This window comes from Heterodontus francisci, chromosome 31 (genome assembly GCF_036365525.1).
Source record: "Heterodontus francisci isolate sHetFra1 chromosome 31, sHetFra1.hap1, whole genome shotgun sequence".
NCBI lineage: Eukaryota > Metazoa > Chordata > Chondrichthyes > Heterodontiformes > Heterodontidae > Heterodontus > Heterodontus francisci.
In genome coordinates, this window is record NC_090401.1 from 52,252,592 (window position 1) to 52,260,619 (window position 8,028).

Genomic DNA, 8,028 nt, shown 5'->3' on the forward strand with positions numbered 1-8,028 from the left:
TTGTTTTTCAAACTTCCACAGCCAAAGGCCTTATTCTGTCAGACATTTCAAGGTCCACTAACAATGCCTTATTCACTACATTACAGTTCAATTAAACAAACACCTTGTTTTGCAGTTTTAAAAAAAATTCTATACGCTAAGCTGGCTTTTAAAATTCCCAGCTATCTTTCCGTTAAGCTAATTTTCTAACTTCGCAGGTGCCACTCTGCTTCTTCTTTTACCCCACGTTCCAACTGCACGACCAGCAACGGTGGAGCGAATACAGCCAAATGTTACTTTAAATTGACTTCTTGCTCAATAAACATAAGCCATTACAATATAAAGAAAAATCACAGGAAGTATAACACTCGTCAACTTCAGGACAACAGGTTAACCCTTTCCTTACAAATGCACTTTTGGAGTTGTGAATGAAGCAGAGACAATGTCAGTTTTTAAGAATAGGGTAGATAGGTGATTTGAAGGGAAGTGGGATAAAGGAATATTGGAACAGGATGGGCACTTGGGATTAGGCTATTTGTGTGGAAGATAAACACCAATAGGAACTGGTTGAGCAAACATCCCATTTCCATGCTGTAATTTCTCTTTCTTCTTCTTTCTTCTTTGGCCCCCTTGTCTCGAGAGACAATGGGTAAACACCTGGAGGTGGTCAGTGGTTTGTGAAGTGGCTAGAAAGGCCAATTCTAGAGTGACAGACTCTTCCACAGGCGCTGCAGATAAAATTGGTTGTCGGGGCTGTTGCACAGTTGGTTCTCTCCTTGCGCTTCTGTCTTTTTTCCTGCCAACAGCTAAGACTCTTTGACTCGTCACTCTTTAGCCCCGCCTTTATGGTTGTCCGTCAGCTTTGGTGATCACTGGCAACTGACTCCCACGACTTGTGGTCAATGTCACAAGACCGTTTGCAGACGTCTTTAAAGCGGAGACATGGATGGCCGGTGGGTCTGATACCAGTGACGAGCTCGCTGTACATTGTGTCCTTGGGGATCCTGCCATCTTCCATGTGGCTCACATGGCCAAGCCATCTCAAGCGTCGCTGGCTCAGTAGGGTGTATATGCTGGGGATGTTGGCTGCCTCGAGGACTTCTGCGTTGGAGATACGTCCTGCCTCCTGATGCCAAGGATTCTCCGAATGCAACGAAGATGGATGAATTGAGACGTCGCTCTTGGCTGACATACGTTGTCCAGGCCTTGCTGCCGTAGAGCAAGGTACTGAGGACACAGGCTTGATACACTCAGACTTTTGTGTTCCGTGTCAGTGCGCCATTTACCCACACTCTCTTGGCCAGTCTGGACATAGCATCGGACGCCTTCCCATGCACTTGTTGATTTCTGCATCGAGAGACAGGTTACTGGTGACAGTTGAGCCTAGGAAGGTGAACTCTTGAACCACTACCAGAGCGTGGTCGCCGATATTGATGGATGGAGCATTTCTGACATCCTGTCCCATGATGTTCGTTTTCTTGAGGCTGATGGTTAGGACAAAATCGTTGCAAGCAGCCGCAATCTTGTCGATGAGTCTCTGCAGACACTCTTCTGTGTGGGATGTTAATGCAGCATCGTCAGCAAAGAGGAGTTCCCTGATGAGGACCTTCCGTACTTTGGTCTTCACTCTAAGATGGACAACTTTGAACAACCTGTCGTCTGCTCTTGCGTGGAGGAAAATTCCTTCGTCCGCTTTAAAGACATCTGCAAACGTGACATGAAGTCCTGTGACATTGATCACAAGTCGTGGGAGTCAGTTGCCAGCGATCGCCAGAGCTGGCAGGCAACCATAAAGGCTGGGCTAAAGCGTGGCGAGTCGAAAGACTTAGCAGTTGGCAGGAAAAAAGACAGAAGCGCAAGGAGAGAGCCAACTGCGTAACAGCCCTGACAACCAATTTTATCTGCAGTACCTGTGGAAGAGTCTGTCACTCTAGAATTGGCCCTTATAGCCACTCCAGGCACTGCTTCACAAACCACTGACCACCTCCAGGCGCTTATCCATTGTCTCTCGAGACAAGGAGGCCAAAGAAGAAGGTGTTGCCAGTAGTCATTTGCACAGTGCCTGGCTGTTCTTTGGGCAGCGCCTCTGGCTACTTTAAGTGCTACAGATGTTAACGCGCTGGGGGCTTTCTTGTAGTTCAACAGTGCAATGCGCTTAGCAGCTATGACAGGTTCTAGCTCTTCAAAGAGGTGGTCATTGCTGAAACATAGATAGCGTAATTTCTCTGTAATTCTATGCATATCCTGTAGCTGTTCTGGTGTCCATCTTTTGTAGATCATTTTACATTATTAAAATATGTTACTTTTGAATATTGCATTTTTTAAAACAGCAGCCAATTCTTTATGGCTACCTAGTGTTCATGCAGAACTGGTGCATATGCTTATGAACTCAGAAGCTATTATCTCGTGTTTAATAGTTTATTGACCAGGAGATCTACCTCTGCCTCCTACTAACATGATTTCTAGTCAACAATTTCTATTTGATGATCATGGAAATAACATGAGACTAAGAACATAGGATCACAGGGACAGGAGTAGGCCATTCAGCCTCTCAAGCCAGTTCTGTTATTGAATTAGAACCACCTTGGTTCTGTAAACCTTCAATCCCTTACCCCAACAAAAATCTATCAATCTCAGTTTTGAAATTTTCACTTGATCCCCAACGGTTGGGGGGTGGGGGGAGGGAAGGGAAGAGAGTTCCACTATCCTTTGTGTGAAGAGTTGCAGTCTAATATCATCCCTGAACAGCTTATCTCTTATTTTAAGGTTACGCCCCCTTATTCAGGACTCCCCCACCAGAGGAAATCTGTATCTACACTATCAAATCCTTCAATCATTTTAAATACTTCAATGAGATCACCCCTTAATCTTCTATCTTCAACAGACTAACTTATAAGCAACAAGAAGCTGATTTTCATGCCATGAAGCTATTTAATTTGCATAATTTCAACTTTTGGTTGACAGTTAAACGCATTGCTGGCAAACATTGCTAAACGAAGTATGGAAATTTGTATTCTCCTTTTTCCTTATTTTCAGCTGAATTGCTGGTAAATCTCCTAACAGAAAATCTGATCCATAATGTCCCTCCAGAAAATCTAGGAACAAAATATCTGAATATATAGACTGTGTCCATATCAGAGAATTGTATCATTTTCATTAGCAACATTGGAAGTGGAGATCAGAGATATTGATAGCTAATGGATTACTTAGTATAAAGAATCTTACAATGGGAATGGGTGGCTTCTTATATATTTCAACAAGATTATCCATAGTGATGTGCTAGGTCTACCTATCACAGATCCAGGAGCTGGACATTAATAACAAGTTAGTGCCTTTAACCATTGCTCAGCTGGCTCTGCTGCTTGACCTCCCTTCCTCTTGACAGCAAGGCAAACCTTCCTCCAGACTCCTCCCTGCCCAGATCTCTCTTGTTTATCTTCTATTTCCTCTCATACCCTCTCTAAGCTCATTTTGGCCATGCTGCAGCTTTTGACATGGTCAACCACACCATCCTCTTCCAATGCCTTCCATCCTTGACCAGCTCAGTGGAACTGCCCTGACTTAGTTCATTTAAAAGACAACGGAAAGACAAGGAGGTTTAGGGAGAAAATTCTAGAGAGTAGCACCAAGTGATGGTTAAGTGTGAGACAGTAAGGTTCCCCCAAAAGCTCCCCTCAATCTCCATAAAGACAATGACTCAGCCTCTGCATTCCTGCTCTTCATTGGAAAACATCCATCATTCACAGTATAGGGATGCCCACAGCTAAAAACTAAGCTTAAATGAAAGAACCGTAATCTAAAAATTTGTATCTGCAACAGGGAGTGAGATGTACAGAGTGCTATATGGTGTAAGAGGAGATGAATTGTTCACAAAAATGTCATTCTTAGATACAAATATACTACTCTCATAATTGAACTTTGCACCAAATGCAAACTCAGGGAAATGAGTTGTATATGACGCACACTAAATATCAAGCTTAGGTGAATTGCAAATCTGTTATCTCGGGGATGGTCGAACTTGAAGATCAAATCTAATGACTTTAATGGCAGGGGCATAATTTGCTCCTTTTATCCATATTTTTGTGCTTGTAATTTTCTTCATTTATGAATATCATTTTGGTTACTATTAAATTTCTCTAGTTTTGAAAGGATTCCATTCCTGCAATTTATGTGCATCTTTCTTCAGATGATTTAAGTGACAAAATGAATAGAGTATAGAGTATAAGTGACCTATTTTTCCAATTCCAACTTCAGTTCCTTTTCACATTACTTTCTCGAGCTCATGTACAATTTTAAAATTCCAAATTGTCTTTAATGTCTGCATAATTGAAATAATGATATTCAATTTTTTGGAATGAAGTTCTACCAAATATAGTTTAACAGTTCCTGCTCAGTTTTTACTAAATCATATGAAAGCTGCATTTCTTCACCTGGTTTTATCTCCACTGAAACTTACTTTGCAGTCGATAATTTCATAAAAAAAACTACTGAACTGACAATGTTTTTGGCTGAAATCTTCAAATGATGTATAGTTAAAATAACATAGCAATTGAATGAAACTTATTAGAAATACTTCAGAAAGTTTGGATAAAGTTTCAAAGTAAGTTTCAAACTTCACAACTGAAAAGTCATACTTTCAACATATGAAAATTATATAAAAGACAGCCATTTCATCCGGAAAGTTTGCAGTTTGATCTGCAGCTTAAAATTTACAAGCACCTGGCAACCTGCAAATCTGCTCCACTGACTACAACTGATCTTTGATTTCAAGATGTTGATATTTTGTGGCCTGAAAAGGATAAACCAAATTAATAACAGCTCCACCAGAATATATTGTGTTAAATGAATTAATATGTGGGATGGCTGAGGTTCTTATCTTTAGCATGTACAACGGGGCATCAAAAACCCATGTCCATGTTAACTGTATGTTCGCATTAATCTGGCTACATCTCTAGTTGCTGATACTAACAGAGCATGGTGTTCTGATTGAGAAATTATCTACCAATGAGATGGCAAGAACAGCACTTCCAAACATCTAGGCCCAGTAGCTGAAAAATAAAAAACAAATACCAAACAGGAAGTATAGGCACAAATACAAAATGAGTGGCCTGGGCTTTAAGTACTGGATTGCTAGGCTCAAGGGTCACATGTGCCACAGACCACAGTTTGGTATAATAAACACATCACCCAACTTACATTGAACAGTGCCAAGGCAGATCTGGTGTATTCAGTTAATTAATGATGTTTGGCTTTTGCTTAAGCTACTTTGGAAATAAGGTTTCTACATAACAGACTAATTAGGTAGTGACAAATCTCCAAAGTGGGTTGCTTTTATCATTGAATCTTATGACTATAGTTTTGATTCACTGGGATTGTTAATACACTATCCTGATTATTGTCGGTCTTGCTTTCGTCATTTGATTTCTGACATTTTATATCTAATTCTGCTAAAATTATTTTTTAGCTGAGTATTTGTCCGTGTCTTAACTCCAAATAAAAACTGCAGTGCAAAATTAATGCAATCAAGAGGGCATTTTGTTCAAATTTAAATACAACTTCCACAACAATATAGGGCACCATAGAAATTTGTGTAACATTTTCAGAGTATTAAATATATGCACTGTGCAACATTTTGAATTCAACAGTTTACTACGATTTCTGTTTGTTTCACTTTGGTTAAGTTCCAGCATTTACAAATCAGATTGTGAAGAAATTTCAATTGAAGTTGCTGTTTAAAAAAAAGGTGTAAATTTAAGAGCAATTTTGGTGCAAGTCTGTTCAAGGAAATTTCAACTCCATAAGCTAACAACGTACATTACTTAATTCACTTCCTTTCATTAGGAAAGTACTACCAAGTTGGATAGCATAAGCTGGTGCCCAGTTTTATACCAAGTGGCCTGTGTCGTAAACTTTCTGATTCTAACCTGAAAATTACGTGGTTGCTACCCTTCTCCCCAACCCTATCGAATGATAGCACAATTTCTATTTCATGTTATTTGGGTAACTTACCAAGTCAAGATGTAGTTTTGCTGACGTATTGAGCCACGAAGCAGTCATTCATTATGTTTACCAACTTGGACTATTGAACTACTTAAACACTTGCAATGGTTTCGAACAGGTTTTCATTAAAACATACTTCCTGTTTTTGCTTACCCTTTATCGCTGCATGGAAAAGACAGTCTTCCCTCTTGTTCAGATGTGGTGGTCTGTAGTATCGCAACTTAAAAAATATTCGTCCTTGGAATGTGAGTGTCGCTGGCAAGGCCAGCATTTATTACCCATCCCTAACTGCTCGACAAGATGGCAGTGAAACCACCTTCTTGAATTGCTGCAGTCCATACTTAGGTACACCGACATTGCTTGAATTTGACCCAGCGCCAAATGCTTCCGATACCATAAATGACCATTACACTGAAGGAACAGCGATCTAGGTCTAAGTCAGCATGGTGTGTGATTTGGGAGGGGAACAGATGGTGGTGTTTCCATGCATCTGCTACCCTTGTCCGTGGTAGAGATTGCAGGTTTGAAAGGTGCTGCTGTAGGAGCCTTGGCAAGTTGTAAATGGTACTGTGCTACCACTCAGGAGGCAAGTTTCTCACCACAAAATTCCCTGCTGTAGCCACATTATATAGCTGGTCCAGTTTTAAGTTTTTGGTCAATGGTAATCCCCAGAATATTGATGGTAGGGGAATTAGCAATGGTAATACCGTTGAATGTTATGGGAAAGATGGTTAGATTCTCTCTTGTTGGAGATAGTTAGTGCCTGGCATTTGTGTGGCATGAATGTTACTTGCCCTTTCACCAATGAAGGTGTCCAACCAACATAATTCACTGTATATCTTTTCAATTCTAATAGATCAGTATCTTTAACACCAGGATGCCTGCTATATAGGTTTACATCATTTTTTTTTGTCTAATCTTTCCCAAACACTCAATTGTATTAATTATAACCCTCTGGGGTCATTTTAAATTAATCTAAAACTTTATTTGGAACCAGAAATCCTAACAACCACAAAGAGCTATTCTGAGAGCTGCAGTTTCTCCCGAGTACAACCACTTATGTAAATTGTACCATTAACAACTAGATTAAATATTATGCAGCATATTTGAACTATGCTATTTGTGTAAAAGACTGTAAATAGCAAATTCATGTCAAAAGTAAGTTTTTGTATTAAATGCACTTACAACTCTAAACATGGCCACTCTATTGACTTTGACAAAAGGCCGCTAATGCACGATCGTAGCCTACATAAGGGATTGCATTTCAAAAAGCAATTCATTGCTTAATGATACCTTAAAGGGCATCACACAATGTATGCAAGTCTTTTTTTTATTAGACTGAGGAATGGATTATACTGCTTAGTTTTAGTTGCTTAACACAAATTGACAATAGCTAATGTGAGGATAATGCTGAATGAGAAATGGAGCCAAAATCTTTCTAAAACGGTTTCCCAAAAGAAGCCACTTCAACAACCTGCACATATTTGTGAATAGTCCTAAAATTGCCTTTTATCTATGTTTATCACTATACACTCTTGTTCTACTGTCAAGGTTTTACGTGAAGTAGAGTTCCAGATTCACCATCTTTAACCAATATGCCACCCTTTCTTAGCCCCCTTTGACGAAACACTTTTCCAAACTTATATAGTTCAGAAAACGAAGTACAATGAGCTATGGTGACATAGGCTCAGATTTTGTGGCGGTGGTGACGGTGAAACCATCATCGTTCGCTATCATACTCCAGTAAAACAGGCAGCAGCTTCTGGAATGCGCACAATAATGCGGAAATCCAGTTTCATATAACGATGCTCTGCTTCTTCAGAGGGTGTGCTGTTGATTGCAGTCTGGGGGCACTCCAGTAAAAATTAATTGATAACATCCATTCTTATGCTTAGTTTTGCTGTAAAACTCTCACTGAAGTTGCCTTATTTAATGAGATACAACTGGGTTTTTAAACTGCATACTAACTTCATAATTACTACTGTACGCACCCACAGTCCCTGAAAGCAAATAATGGTATATGTCAAATTTCTCCAAGATTCCACATTT